Source organism: Sceloporus undulatus, chromosome 3, assembly GCF_019175285.1.
Source record: "Sceloporus undulatus isolate JIND9_A2432 ecotype Alabama chromosome 3, SceUnd_v1.1, whole genome shotgun sequence".
NCBI classification, from domain to species: Eukaryota; Metazoa; Chordata; class Lepidosauria; order Squamata; family Phrynosomatidae; genus Sceloporus; species Sceloporus undulatus.
The window spans coordinates 71,585,631-71,601,587 of record NC_056524.1 but is presented as its reverse complement, the minus strand read 5'-3'; positions in this window follow the sequence as shown (position 1 = coordinate 71,601,587).

The following is a 15,957-nucleotide window of genomic DNA, read 5'->3' as shown; positions in this document are numbered from 1 at the left end:
TCTTCTGGTCTTAAAAATTAATCTCATATCAAATGCAATGTTTGGGTAGATCCACTTTGCCTACATTTTCTCGTGTGTGTGTGTGTGTGTGTGTGTGTGTGTGTGTGACCCAAAACGGGGAGGGAAAGGGCAGGGTAACCTGCCTGTCCTCCTTTTCCCAGACATGTTCTCCATTTCAGCTTTTTGCTCAGGAAGAATTCCAAAATGCCCTCCATTTGGAGCATGAATTGGAGTGCTTTTAGTTTTTATTTATTTGGTCATGTCTTACATTTTCCCCCCTTGAATTTCCTCAATTTTTCAGCGCCTTCTCCTTCTTTGCATCTGTGACATCTGGTCACCACTTTGCTCTGGTGCCACAACACAGGGCAAGTCCTAGAATTCCCTTGCCTTTAGCCATGGCAGTGAAAGTGGTGTCAAACCAGATTATTTCTGCAGTCTGAATGCAGCCACAGACATGATCAAAAGGGCTCTCAGACCTACTCTTCTGGGACCCTTTTCACGACCAGAGAGGAGGGACTGAGATTGGGTGGGGAGAGGAAGTGAGGGGTAATCCCAGAGCTGAGTTTCCAGAAGAAGTCATCTGGCAGGATTATGGCTTAAATCAGTATGCAAAGGGATTTGGCATCACCTTTGAGACAAACTGAAAGAGAAGAGTAGGTCGCATGAGCTTTCAAAGACTTGAGCCTCCTTCTCAGGTGCATTTGGTAGAGTGGAAAGTCCAGGGAGAGACTTGTATAGCAATTTGTGTGTGAGAATGTCCATAAGAATGCAAACTTTGTGGGTGTGGAGATGAGAATTAATCTCCTTCTTTGGGAGGGGGAATTAAATTGGGATTGGATGACCACCCATCAGGGTTGTTTTGGTTGTGTCTTCCTGCATGGCAGGGGATGGGTCTCTTCCAGGATTCTATGATTCTAGGAAGATTATCACATGGACAATAAGAATGGGAGCAAAGCAGATTGCTCCCATCCTTATCCCATCATATTCGTGTGATCAGGGAAAAGATTATCACATACCACACACTTCTCCCATCGGTGAAGTGTAATGGACCCGTCATTTGGTATTAATGGAAACTTCCATTAATACCAAATGACAGGTCCATTACACCTCACAGACGGGAGAAGGATGGGAGAAGCATGCTGGGTGTGATAATCTTTCCCCTGATATGCAAATAGGATGGGATAAGGACGGGAGCAATATGCTCTGCTCCCGTCCCTATCCTCCATGTGATAATGTCCAATGTAACCAGTTCAGTTTTAAAATGATGGTTGGTGGGCGACAAAGACAGGAGGAGGAGGTTATCCAAGGAGAGTGGATAACCATATGAATGAGTATCGGGATGTAGTGTGGAAACCAAAAAGAAGACGTGGTGAACTGGCTAAAAGAGACCCCAGGCATTACATCCCAATATGTAATATGTTTATCTAACCAGAGGAAAAATCCTGTGTTTCTTTCTGAATGAAAAAAATCTTGACTTCTCTTTTGCAGTCCTATTTAAAAGCCAAGATAAGCATCCTTAGCTCCAGCAAAATCTTCTCACTTCCTTCCTTTCCCAGTGTTCATTTCTAATGTGATCTTGAAACTCTCTTTGAGTTTCAAAGGGCTTTTCTTCATTAGGGAGTTTGGGTTTCCTATGACATCACTCACTCACCCTCAGAACCTCTAACAAATCAATATGTGATTCATCTCCATATAAGCTGCCATGAAGTGTCAAGGATACTAACTGCTACCAAACTGCACTTAGGGATATTGGAAAACAATGAAATTAGATAACACACATTCTAAAAATAGCAAAGACTCTCCCGTCTTGTAACTCTTACATTAACTTTGTAAATGGCACAGAGAACAGTTATATACATTATCATAATAATAAATTAAACAACTACATGCTTCTTGGTCTGGCAGTGAATAGATGCAAAATTTGAATTGAATTCTGTATACACTAACTGTGGTATTATTGGCAAGGCCATGCTATTTGTTGTTGTGTGCCTTTAAGTCATTTCCTACTTACAGCAACCCTAAGGAGAGATGATTTGTTCAGAGCGGTTTTTGCCTTTGCTTTCCTCTAAGGCTGAGAGAATGTGACTCACCCAAGGTCACCCAGGCTGCTTCTGCAGTTTGACACCATTTTAATTGCCGTGGCTCAGTGCTATAGAAATCTGGGATTTGAAGTTTTGTGAGACATTTTAGCTTTCTCTGCCAGAGAGCTCTGGTGCCACAACAAACTATATTTCCCAGAATTCCACACCATTGAGCCATGGCAGTTAAAGTGGGGGCAAACTGGATTATTTCTGTAGTGCTGATGCAGCCCCATTAGGTTTCCATGGCTGAGCAGGGATTTGAACCCTGGTCTCCAAAGCTGTGTTACAGTGTTCAAACCATTATAACACACTGGCTATCGTGCTATTTGTACCACTACAATTATTATTTAATATTTAGCACAGCATGTTCATATGCTCTATATTTGATTCAAGCAGCCCTCTATCCTGAACTTGAGAAGTAGAAAAGATTGGAAAAGATGCCTTTGGGGATGACAATCTTCATGTTGGCTGGGGGATTCTGGGAGTTGCCATCCAAAAGAGTGTTAAAATGTAAAAAAGTTTTGAAAGGAAGCTACACAAAGCAGTTTCAAGCTATTTCTTTCTATGTCATTCTGTAATGTAAACTAAGGTGGATGTCAGATGCTGAGTCAGAAGAGTGATGTATCTAGATCAGCATCTCCATTTCAACTGGGAGAAGCACTTCAAAGTCTCATTTACTGCTCAAGGTATGGCTAAGTGGGGGTGCAGAAGACTAAACCTGGACGCTTTCACAAGAAGAGCACTCAGAAACACAATTTCTCCTCTGAAGTACAAAAATAGAGCACACTATAAGGAGCTGTGGCAGAGAGGCTGCCACACATGGGGATCTCTGGGACTACTTTGTAGACCTTTCTTGTTCCATTCTTTTGCAGGTTTCTTAGTAGGCTTAGTATATGCTCACCAAAAGCTTTTTTGTAAAGTTATCCTTGTGACTTTGGATCTGGTTTTAATCCCTGCTGCTTTAGAACTTTATCACGCAAGGCAGTAAACTGAAATTGTAGCAAAATATTAGCGTATTTGACCAATACTTATCACATGATGTTGTGTCTATCCTGTTGCTACTTTGCATTCCATTTGTTTCTGTAGTGCACCTTTCCATCAATGGGGAAAACCCGTCAATGGTTCCTAATGTCGCTGCTGTGCCATTAGTCCCTCAAGTGCAATAGGTCCTTTCCGTGGCAGTAAAGATATGATGGTAGTCATGTGGTATAAGGGGGCATGTGTTTCCTCTCTCTCCCCTTTCTATTCCCAAGCAGGAAAGCAGTGTTTTTATTTCCTTCCTTCCTTTCCTCCTCTGTGGCAACCCCATGGGCAAAACCGTGGGGTCGCGACCCTCTCTCAGGATAGCAGTGCTCATCAAGATTGAGATGTGACAATTCTGCTGGCAAACCACAGAAATGTGACTCTCTCTTGAGATGACAATGCTTTATCCATAATCAGATAGATAAGTCCATGCTGACTTAGCCGGTCTTCGCATCCTGCTTCCACTGCAAAAAGGGCACGTAACCTAGCAAATGATTGTAAGGCAAACAATGGACTAATGTAAGCAAAATGGCAATAAAAGGCCCAGCCAAAACCTGGCTGGAAAGAAGGCTTGTGAGGAGGCTTGTGAACTCCACTCTCGTCTCTGCGTCTCCTTGCCGCGACACTCCTCCTCCTCCTCCTCTTCTTGTTTTTGTTGTGATTGCATAAATGCAGCAAATGCTAAAATAAAAAAATTATTTATTCCAATAATTATGGAATCACAGCAAAAGTAAAAGTTTGAAAATTAAAAGGCATGCATATACTGAGTAGGGCATACATAGGTTGGAAGGTGTAGTTATGGAGCCATTGTGGAAAGACCCGTGGATTACAAAACAGTACACTCATGTGATTGCAGAGAAGTGTAATGATAAATATATTATTATTATTATTATTATTATTATTAAACTTTATTTCTAAAGCACTGTAATTATACACAGCACTGTACAAAGTCGGTAAAATTAAAGAGAATATAAAAGCCTGCCCAAGGCGTACATTCTAAAATAATAACAATTAAAAGAGGAATAGATAAAATTACCATATAGAAAAGAAAAAACAAATTAAAAACATCAAATATCAAACAAATCACATCACATCAAATATTGTCAGACAGCCAGATGACAATCACAAATTCCCTGAGAACGCTTCCCTAAACAATATGGTGTTTTCAAATTTTCAAACCAGTCTGTGCCCATTTGCTCCGCTAATGCGTTTGTTGTAAGAAAACAAGCTGGTGTGATAAATTTCTCAGGTTCTCATGGTATGTTATCTTAGAGGTCTGTATTTTATTGACTGAATCTGGGTATGACCTAAAAACCAGTACAAACATGTCAGAAAATGTGGTCAAGATGCTGAAGGTGGAGTTTTTGACAAGCACAGAAGAGTCTGTTGCTTCTATAATCAAAGTTTGTTTTTACCTGTGGGTTATCTTTGCTCAGGAGTGACTGACATAATTCTTACAACAGAAAGCAAAAAGTTTTCATGAATCTTAAGAGTCCAAACTGATCAAAAATAGGTTTGGGAATCAAGAACATAAAACTGGAATTTGCAACCTTGGTAATTTTCATTATTTTACTTTTTTATTTTTATGAAAGCTATTGGGCATTTCAAAATATCATCATCTTCTGATCTATTTCTCACAGCACGAAAAGGAAACCAATAATTAATCCCCTCTTCCACTTTTTAAGAAGCTGATTAAAAGCCAGTTGAGGAATGGAAAGCAACCGTGTGAGTGAGCAGGAAGAAACAGGGCAGAGATTTCTTTATATTACTAATTACAGGAACAGTGGCAAGTCCAAGCAGGACCTTTGCTATAATGAGACTTGCTTTTGACTAAAGACATAGCTTTTATTTTAGGTTTGCAAATTAATTAGTGAATTAATGCTGGTCATTAGCACTGCTGTTATCAACATTTATCATTGGAGTTATTTAATTCTCTGAATTACATTGATTACTGTAATTTACTGGTTTTCTAGCATGGGGGTTGGCATTATTTTTTGGCTCCTTCAAAAGTGTTCTTTTTGTTGTTTTAAATGTGTTATCCCAACCTGTCTTTCTCTCTAGAATGGCTGCAAATTCTACAGTAACACTGTTGGCTGGAAATGGCGGAGGTCTGACATGTCTGGAAGCCATCAGGTTGGGGATGGTTGTCCTAGAGTATGGAATTTCGTTTTACAACCTGTTTGATTGAGTTTTTGGCACAATATGGCATTTCTGAGAGCCAACGTGGTTCAGTGTTTGAGCACTGAACTAAAATTCTAGAGACCAGGATTTGAATTCCCACTAAGCAATGGAAACTCATTAGGTTATCTTGGGCAAGTCACACCTTCTCAGCCTCAGAGGAAGGCAAGGGAAGCCCCTTCTAAATAATCTTGTCCAGAAAACCCTATGATAGATTTCCCTTAGGGTCACTATAAATCAGAAATGACTTGAAGGCACACAACAACAACAAAAAGAGAAACAGAAACAATAACAATGGCATTTCTGCTAGCAGAAAAATAGCCCCAAATAGGTACAGTAATAACTCTTTGACATAGGACTGCACTGCAATTTATCAGGATAATTGTATTTTGTGTCTTCTCTATTATTTCTCAGAGTCCAGAATACTGTTTGGATCCTGACCAGAAATGTAATGGCCCAGTGAGAAAAACAGAAAAATTTGAACAACAACAAAAAATGTTCCTGTTTTTTCCCCAAAGTGTTTTCCCCCCAGAAAAACTGGAAGAATTGAAAAGCTTTAACAATAGATTTGTTATACAGTATTTTATTTTAAAGGTAAAGGTAAAGGTAGTCTCTTGATATGAATGCCTAGTCATAACCGACCGTAGGGGGCGGTGCTAATCTCCGTTTCTAAGCCAAAGAGCCAGCATTGTCTGAGGATTGCTTTGGTGGTCATGTGGCCAACATGACTCCATCGAACGCTGTTACCTCCCCACTGAGAAGTGGTACCTATTTATCTACTTGCATTTGCATGCTTTTGAACTGCTAGGTTGGCAGAATCCGGGACTAGTGACAGGAGCTCACTCCATCATGCAGCACTCGGGCCTCAAACTGCCAACCTGCTGATCTTGCAATCCACAGAGTCAGCGTCTTAAAATACTTGAACCACTGCATCCCTATTTTTATTTTAGAATGATAAATATAATCTTTCAGACAAGATTTTCATATATTTTCTCCCCAAAAACTATTTCTAAAAACCATGTAACAGGAAAGCTGTTATGCAGGACAATATACAGTATCTGATCATTGCAATTCCTGGCCCTGGTACCCTTTTTTATTGTTTTTGTGGAAGTGAATACTTTCTGTCTGCTTGACTCTGTGGAAAACAACAGAAGAGAAAACATTTTTTTTCCATTTTGCTGATGTTGATTGTTTCATTTTTTTTAAAAAAAAAATTGGGGTGTTTTTTTTTATTTGCTTGTTCTCAATAAAGCATCAAAATCAAAGTAGTTCCTAACAGTTCAAAACCTTGTAGTTCAGTTTGTAACCCAAAAATTAAAATGGGAATTCAGTTTGTAACTATTGTATGATTGAACTTTACTTTTAATACCAGACACACTATCACTAATACAATTTTATAATTTTATCATATCATGTCTATGAGTCATTTTATGTTCCTAAAGTAATAAAATGATTGTAAATGGTACTAATACCACATTTGTCAATTTAAAAAGAAATCATTTTCTCCCAAAATAAAATGAAAATAATCTGTCTCCAGATGGCTTCAGAATTTCTGGAAATTCTACATAGAATCATTAGAGTTGGAAGAGACCACAAGGGCCATCCAGTCCAATATGTTACATGTCTGATTCAAACACAAATGACACAAAACACTAGTTGTTTGTTATCAAGAGAAGCACAAGTAAGACTGATTTCTTTTATTATTTTATTTATTTGGTTTACATCTCACCTTCATCTAAAAACTGAGCTGGAAAGGGACAAGAATAATTACAACAATATTTTCCTACTTGTTGCTTTTATTTTCCCACTTGTTGCAGTTATAAACATTGCTGTTTTCACCAGATTATGAGAATTTGTACTGCAAACATCTTGTGGGCCTGTCTGATCCCAAACAGCTGCCTAAAGCTATAAACAGGAATGTAGGTGGGTAAGTAGCTAGGAACATATGTCTCTTCCTGCTAGTAACTGAATGGCAGTTTGGGTTTCTGAAAGCAGAGATGTTCCCATCTTATATCACACCCTTCCTGCTTTTACAATTAGTGAACACTAAAGAATTTTACAAATAAAAGTTCAAGGAAAGTAAAAATTAAAAGTCATTAAGAAACCATTATAGGAGGCATTGTGTGTTGTCAAAAGTGGGAAAGGAGCAACTCTTGGGGAAATAATACCAATAAATTAAATACCATGGCAACACAGTTCTGGAAAGCAAGAAAGGAACATTTGTGGCTTTCCATTGTCAAGTCTTTGTTTAGAAGAAGGAATGAGTTTAACATCCTTTTTAAAAAGGCACATAAATATAAATACAAGGTACTGTCAAAACAGAATACAGCCTTTTTAGATCATACTGATTTCAGTGGGAGAGGTATTAAAATATACTTAATGTATCAGTTGAAATCAAAAGCACATTTAGGAGAATGAAGTGTCAAATAATGGTAGAATATATGCTCTGCTTTCAGAAGGTCAAGGTGCAGTTATGGAAAGGGGAGGAAAATAAGGGTTTTGTCCACTCCAATAAGAATTCTGCCCCCACAAATTAAATTTTCTTTCAGTCCTCAAATTTCTAACATCACAGTAATCGAAAACTTAAGTTGAGAATTTAGATGTAGAGTTTAGGCATCCAAAGAAAGGGGGCAGGCAGAGTTACCAAGGGAATGCAGACACAGAACGTGCAACAGTTCTAGATGTGAATGGTTTTCAGTGTCTCTCTTTGGGGAATGAATTTGCAGGCTGAAGAAATTTTTCTTTTTTTATCTGGAGGAGCAGTACTCTCATTTCTACACATGCCATGTGTTACACCACTGGTTTTGGTCTCTGGCATCTCGCAAAAGGGCAAGAATCTTGCTTGAAACCCACAGCCATTCAATATCAATAATATTAGACAGGATGGACCAGTAGTATTACTCAGTATAAAGTAGTTCCCTATGTTTCTGTGTAATAGATGTAACAGGGAATCATGCAGTCTTCCAGATGTTGGATGGAATTCAATTCCCAGTTTTCCTTACTACTGGTTGTGATGTAGAGCTGCTGGGACTTGCAGTCCATTAACATGTGTAGATCTATTTGATTCCTGTTTCTGTTAACTACAGCTGGAATCCTATACATACTTGCCTGGAAGTAAGGCTCATTTATTTACTTAATAAGATATTTATATCCTGTCCTATACCTGAAGATCTCAGAGCAGCTTACAATAAAATTAATTTAATATAAATAGATGCTCCCTCAAGTATCGAGGTCTCAACGTGTTTAAGTCTCTAAATGACATCAACAGTAGCTTGAATTCAAACTGAAAGCATATTGGTAGCCAGTGCAATTCTTTCAGAATTGGTGCTATATGGCATCTGAATGGAATTCCAGTGAGCACTCTCGTTGCTGCATTTTGCACTAGCTGTAATTTCCAAGTTGTCATCAAGGGCAGCCCCATGAAGAATTCACTGTGTAGTCTGATTGGAAAGTTATGAGTGCATGGACTGCTATGGCTAAGGAGATCAGTGCACTGGCTTTTATTCCCGCGCTAGATGCAGGATGTAAACACACAGGGATAGAGTCTATTGCACAGCTCCATACTCAGGCCGTACTCCCATAACCAACCTCTGCTTCTCCCAGACCTTTTAAAGAATGGGATTTTCCTGTCCTTTAAAAGGTCCAGGGTTGGGTACGGAATGAATACTGCCCTGGGATGGAGCTGTGCAAAAGAATCTGTCCCTCTTCATTTACATCCCACGCCTAATGTAGGAATAAAAGCCGGTGTGCTAATCTCGTAAGTCCAGCAAAGGCTATAACTGGCAGACCAGTCAAAATTTGTCCCAAGCTCTCCAAGCCATACAGTCTATCTGGGCGTCCAATGACAAAGATGGATATAGGAGTATGTCCAGACTATACATCTGCTCCATCAGGAAGAATATGTCCATTTCCTTGACATGAGAACCACTAGTCTGCGTGAGCCTCTGTCTTTATCAGGATTCACTTTCAGTGTTTTGGCCCTCATCTAGTCAACTGCAGCTCCTATGCACTGCTCCGGCACCTTCATCACACCAGCCTACTCAGATGACAAAGAGAAGTAAAGCTGAGTGTCATCAGCATGTTGATGGCATCCAAGCCTCATTGAACTCAGTGGACATCCCTCTAAGACATGAATAGCCTGCGTGGCATAACTCTATGAGTGTTGGACTACAAGTAACTCTGGTGACCAGGGTTCAGTTCCCTGCTCAGCCATGAAGCCCACTTGGGCAAATCACACACTTTCAGGAGAAGGCAATGGCAAACATCCTCTGAAGAAATCTTGCCAAGAAATCCCCTTGATAGGGTCACCATAAGTTGGAAACCATTTGAAGGCAAAACAACAATGGATTAGATCTGTAAGTCTGCTGCAGTGCAGGCCTATATATGAGTACTGAACATAGGAGTGACTTCTAGGAGCTTATTGCATGGATATTTAAATCAGCTTATCTCAGTTCGGTTTAACCCTTAATTCAGGTGGCATCCTAATATTATTGCAGGTTTTGGGCTCCAATTTTGCCACCCGAATACATCCCGGGTGAATCCCTGCTTCTAGGAGGATCCCGACGGCCATTTTTTCAAGCTAGAAAACACCTGGATCCAAAAAGAACTGCGAAGAGTGACATTGGAAGTGAAGCTGGACCCAGTATGTATTTAAGTGGCAAAATTGGAGCCAAAAACCTTGTGATAATACCAGGATGCCACCCATATTAAACCAGATTGAGGTAAAATGATTTACATGTACATGCAATAAGCTCCCTACTCTTGCTCCCTACAAAGTTAATACCCTTTATGACATTTCTGTGTATGACATCCTACTGGCAGAATGAAGTCACTGGATGACCTACAAAGAGAACCTATCACTTTTCCTATATTTTTTTTACTCAATCTTGGCACTATTGTTCACCCCTGCCCCCAATGTGGTCATAGTTGGCATTGCTCCCCCTTATGTAAATGTGCCTTAAGTTGCTTAAAGAATATCAAATGAAGCCAAACCACAGTGTACATACTCTGGACAATCAGTAAGGTTTGTTTGCATTAATAAGGCTATATTCCTATTAACAGTGGGCTCATTCCCACTGGCAGAATTGTGAATCGGCTCCGCTCCGTGTCTGCAACCGATTTCAAAAGACCCCTCGTTCTCACTATAAAAGGGGATTTTTTAAAATGCCAGTTGGATTGGGTTTTATTTTTTGACCCCATTTAGTTTGCGCCGCTTCAAGCCGGCAATGTGGGAAGCCAGCGATGGTGCTACAAGGCAGGGAGAGAGAACTACAGCCGGTGGGCCAGCAAGGAGGCTGCTGGGGGGAAAGAGCCACGGCTGGCGGGGACATCAAGAAGGCCGGCAGGGGGAAATCCAACATGGTGGGGATGGAGGCAAGGTCACAGGACTCGGGAGGAGGAGGACACGGGCCACATTTTTTTTTAAAAAAAAATTTAACTAATCGAAAAATCGATAGATTGGTCAAGCAATTACCTGCCTTGCGAAGCTTGACCAATCTATCGATTTTTCAATTAGTTTTATTTAAAAAAAAACAAAAAACAAAAAGGCAGCATCTCTCTGCCATTTGTCCTTCCACACAGAATGAATCGCTTCTGATCTGGCATTCCCACTTAATGGGCACGCATCAGATTCGATTCATTCGAAAAAACCCTTCAAAAATGTGGTATAAGGAAAAACCGTTTTCTCCCTTTTGCCCCGCTTTATCGCAACAGAATTCAATCACATAAGGATCAAAATCAGTGGAAATGACAGTCATATACCGCGATTTGCGATTCATATTAAACTGTAGTGGGAATGACCCCCATATTACTCTTGCAGGATTCCTTGTACTTTTTATCTTCTTTTAATATTTACTTAAGATAATAATTTCTTAATGTTTCTTAATTATAAGAGTTTATAAAAAGCAGCTTTATGAGCTAGATTCTAACACTGAAATGAGAGCTTGTTATCACAGTGAAGATGAATAATCTCATAGGATCTGACAAAACCGACACCATTAAACAATAGTAAGATCAGTTTAAGAGACTAGCACAAGCGTTGTCATATCAAAAAGAAACATCAAATAATATTTAATTAATATACTCATTTATCTTGATTATGAGATACTATTGTGTTCCCTATAAAACAAAGTCCAAAGTCCATATTGTGGTGATAACTATATTAGGCCAGCTAGAAAGAGACAAGATTCACCATGCTAGATTCAGAATGAGATTTGAAAACTTGCTCGATGAACGTTTTCATGTGCTCACACCCTATTTGTCTTCAAAACAAAAATCATTCTTCCCTGAAGTACCACTCTTCTCTTTTTTGTGTTTCCACCAAACTAACCTTGATAGCTCACAGTACATATTTCCTCCCCTCATATCTGCTCATTAGCCAGCTCCAAAGAAGATAAATAAGATGCCAGCCACAGATGCTGGCGAAACGTCAGGAAGAAAATCTTCTAGAACATGGCCACATAGCCTGAAAAACCCACAAAAAACCAAGATAAATAAAGATAACCAACCCATCATCACCAATTGTGTAAAATATTCCATTATCCAGTATTACACAGCATATACAGAAGATATGGCTAGGAAGCAAGGCAGGACCTATGAACCTAACAAGATCTGGGTAGACCATATGTAGTTTTGGACTGTAACTTGAATAAGCCCCCAGCCAGTATGGCCAGTGGTCAGACATAAAAGGAAGCTGAAGTCCAAAATATTTGGAGGGCATCAGGTTTATTTTCCCTGACCATGTGTAGATCAGGGTGAGCAACCCTTCAGATGATTTTGGATTCCCATAGTCCCTCACTATTTGACATAGGCAGAAACATCTGGAGGTTCATCATGCCTATCCTGTTCTAGATTCATCAAGCTCAAGAGATATACTGTACTGCAGGGCCATAACATGGGAAGAATGCAGCCTTCTCCTAAGACAGGTGAATGAGAACACTCTATAAATGACAACATGGTTAACTGTTTTTCTGTCCAAGTTAGATTTAAACAAATGTGATCCTTCCTGCCTATTCCAAGTGACTTCTAATTTAAAAGTTAAAAGCCTGGGTTAAGAGGTGGATGATTGATTTAAAAAAGAAAAGACACGTCTGACTTTACACACTTTGAAAGCCTCTTTCTGGGGATTATTGACTTTTCTGAACTTAACTGATGTCATTGGAGCCCTTTGCAGTGTGAGTATTTTGTCAAGTATTGTAGTTCTTCTTCAGAAGATGTCAGAATTGAAAGCTTAATGAAGAGTAATTAAGCAGTGCTATTTAAGATTCAAGAGCAAAGCTTTCATTTCTTCGCTCTTCATAAGGGCATCAAAGAGGAAGTTCTCAGTCAGTTTAACACCCCCAGTAATTCCCACTAAAATCAGGAGAGATAATAGCAAGTAGAGATGCGTAACACTGAAACAATTAAACATAGGTTTCTTTGAATGATAACAGGAAACGACAAAAATCAAACATTCTAATTCAGCAAGGGCTTTGATTGCTTTTTTAAAAATGTAAAAATGTGTTTTCCCTTTTTAAAATACACCCTATGACAGTGGTTCTCAAACTGGGGGGCAGAATCCCTAGGGTGGGGGGCACAAAAGTTGCTCAAGAGGGACATAAGACTTGGAGACTCTGATCCTTCCTTCTCCTCTTCACTTTTCCCAAACCTTTTTATGTGTAAAACTTACACATGTGTTGAGTTAAATATTGAATTTGCTTAAATAAAACTGTTCTAATTTGAATGATGTTACTTCCTTAAATAATGTTAAAATATGAATATACATGAATGTGTGGATGAAAATACACACACTAAATAAACAAAATATTTTTATTCATATACTAGGTCAAGGGGGAAAGGCGATATCTGCATATAGATGTAAAGGGGGGTCCCAAGGGTAAAATGTTGGAATACCGGTGCTCTATATATAAAATATTATTTTGTCCCCACTGTATCAGCCAAACACATTGGTGTAGAATTCTTTACATGTGGCCTCTTACCTTCATCAGCCTTTTGCGAGTCAGATCTTGTCTTTCGTGTTTTTCCCTTCTCTTATGGATCCTGGAAATTGCCATAAAAAACAAAGCAAAAGCAAAACTTTCCCAATCTCTGTCCTTTTGTATAATATTAGCCTTCCAGCTTCAACATGCAGCAGTGCTGCTATTCCTTGAAGTGAACTAGATAAAAGTTTGTGATAACCACCATGCAGTCCAGATGGCCTGGCTTTTGATTGGAGAGACTGCAAAATAAGTGGGTTTGATGATGCATGCTTTTGTCTGACTCAGTCTAAGAACAACACTTGATCACAATGCTGACTTCTTTGCGAAGTGCTGTTTTTGTTTTCCACAGGAGCCATGAAAACGAGGTCCTTGCAGAGGAACAATGTGCAGAAAGGTTCAGATTCTATTTCCATAGCAGCCTGCTTCTCTCCTAATGCTGCAGTTTGCTAGAGAAAAATTACAAAGAAAACAACACTGATAACATCCCTCACTCTAGACTCCTCGAAAGCTTGAATGCAGTATCTTAAGCAAAGTTAGGAGAACACTTCTGTCTCTTCAGGGGACACCATGTTATTTAAAACAATGCTTTTCAGGATATATGATGTGGAAGACCAGCAGTTATTGTTTTCTAGTGTGCCAGGGACCAGCACTATATTTGATCCTCTTTGGGTACAACTGTTTCTTTCATTTGTGGAAACTTACCAGAGATTAGCAGCCAATAGTTTAGGGATCAACACTAACTCAGGGACAACTACCTGTCCTTGTGGTGGTGGTGGTGTGCCTTCAAGTAGTTTCTGACTATGATGACCCTAAGACGATGAACCTATCATGGGGTTTTCTTTCTTCAGAGCGGTTTGCCATTGCAATCCTCTGAGGCTGAGAGAGTGTGACTTGTCCAAGGTCACCTAGTGGGTTTCCATGGCTAAGCTGGGATTTGAGTCATAGTCCAACACTCAAACCAGTACATCATGCTGGTTCCTTTGAGTAGCACTAAGCAGGAACAGAGCAATTAAGAATGCTGGAGAAATTTGTCACAAAACTTACTGATATCAGATTGTCCCTGATCCAAAGAAACAGCATTTTCACAAAGTTGGACTGCTTTGTCTCTGTGCAGCTGGGCAGGAAGTATATATTGCTTTCAAGCTTTACAGAGATATTTACATATATGTTTGTGTAAAATATTGCATTCCTTTTTTATATATAATGATTGATGATGATGATGATGATGATGATGATGATGACAGTGATGGAAACAAAAGAGAGGAGCACATTTCTGCATATACAAATGAACCTTCTTGGAAACAGAGCAGCAGTTATAGGCTCAGGAGAGACACCCTCCCCCCAATTTAGGCCCTATTCAGACAATGAAAATAATCCAGGATGAATCTGGGTTGAATCTTTGTTGTTCGGGTGCATCCTGAATGCTGCCCAAAACCCCATTTAAACCAGGATAATCAGAACCGTTTTTTTTAAAAATTGCATAGTTAGCAGTATGAATAACCATGCAAATAGACCCAGGATTGAACCCTTTATGTCCGGCTGTGTCTTTCCCCTCAGATGTGGAAAGAGGAGGACTCTCTTTTCTTTTCTCTTTTCCCCATGCTCCTATTGTCTCTTGGCAGCCAGCGGCTCCAGGGATCAGCAAGAGATGTTGCTGCCACTGCCACAGCCACTGCTTTCGGACATCCAGCTAGGGACAGTTTGTCCCAGGGATTGCCACACTCTTTGTGGGGAGGCACAGGGCTGGTGAGCATGCCTGAGCAACAGAACATGGAAGGATGCGAGAGATGTGGTTCCGATGACAAAATTGTGTGAATAACAAACTTGGAATTCGTGAGTTGGCTTATTTGCATCATCGCACTAAAACAACACCATGGTCCAAATTTTAAAGGAGCTGTCCAAGATACCAAACCTATTGGGTGCAACACCTCAGATATCTCCCTCAGACAATATTTATTATCTACAAATTCATTTGTAAATACTATTTGCATAGACTATTTACATATTTACAGATCTCAGTATTCTGTAGGATGGAGTGATGGAGTTCAAGTGGAGTCAAACTGCATTATTTCTACACTGCAAATGCACACACAGTCTAATGAATAAGAAAAGATCGCTGTGATTGGAAAGTCAAGCTCTGCACTGAGCAGAAAAAACAACCTATCCCTTTCTTTGGTTTTAACACTTTCCCAAGCACTGCTTTTAACAACATATGACACCTCCTGTGCACTGCTTTTAACACCTCCTGACCACTGCTTAAACTGTATCCAACCAGAGAAATTTTTCCAAACCAAAGAATTTTTATTTCTAAATTCAGCTTTGAAGGGATTGCTCCCATTAACTTGCCCACCACTGGACACGTTTTTTGTCTTGTTTTGCCTTTTTTATAATCAGATTGTGGAATCCTCCCTCACCCCACTTATCTATCATCACAGTAACAGCTGGTGGCTTCTGTGTCAGTGAGACAGTGAATCTGCTCTAGAGTTTAGTCTGGACTGTAAATTAATCCAAGGTGCTGAACATTATTCCCAAAATACCCAAAATGCTGGATCTACTCCTCAAAATAGGTTCAGAATCCTTAGCTTAAAAAGTGGATTAATATGTGGAGTGGCTTCACTGCCCCACTAACATGGAAGCCACCAGCTACTAGTAATCACAAGAATACTATAACTAATAATCAAATATTTGGGGATAAGGGA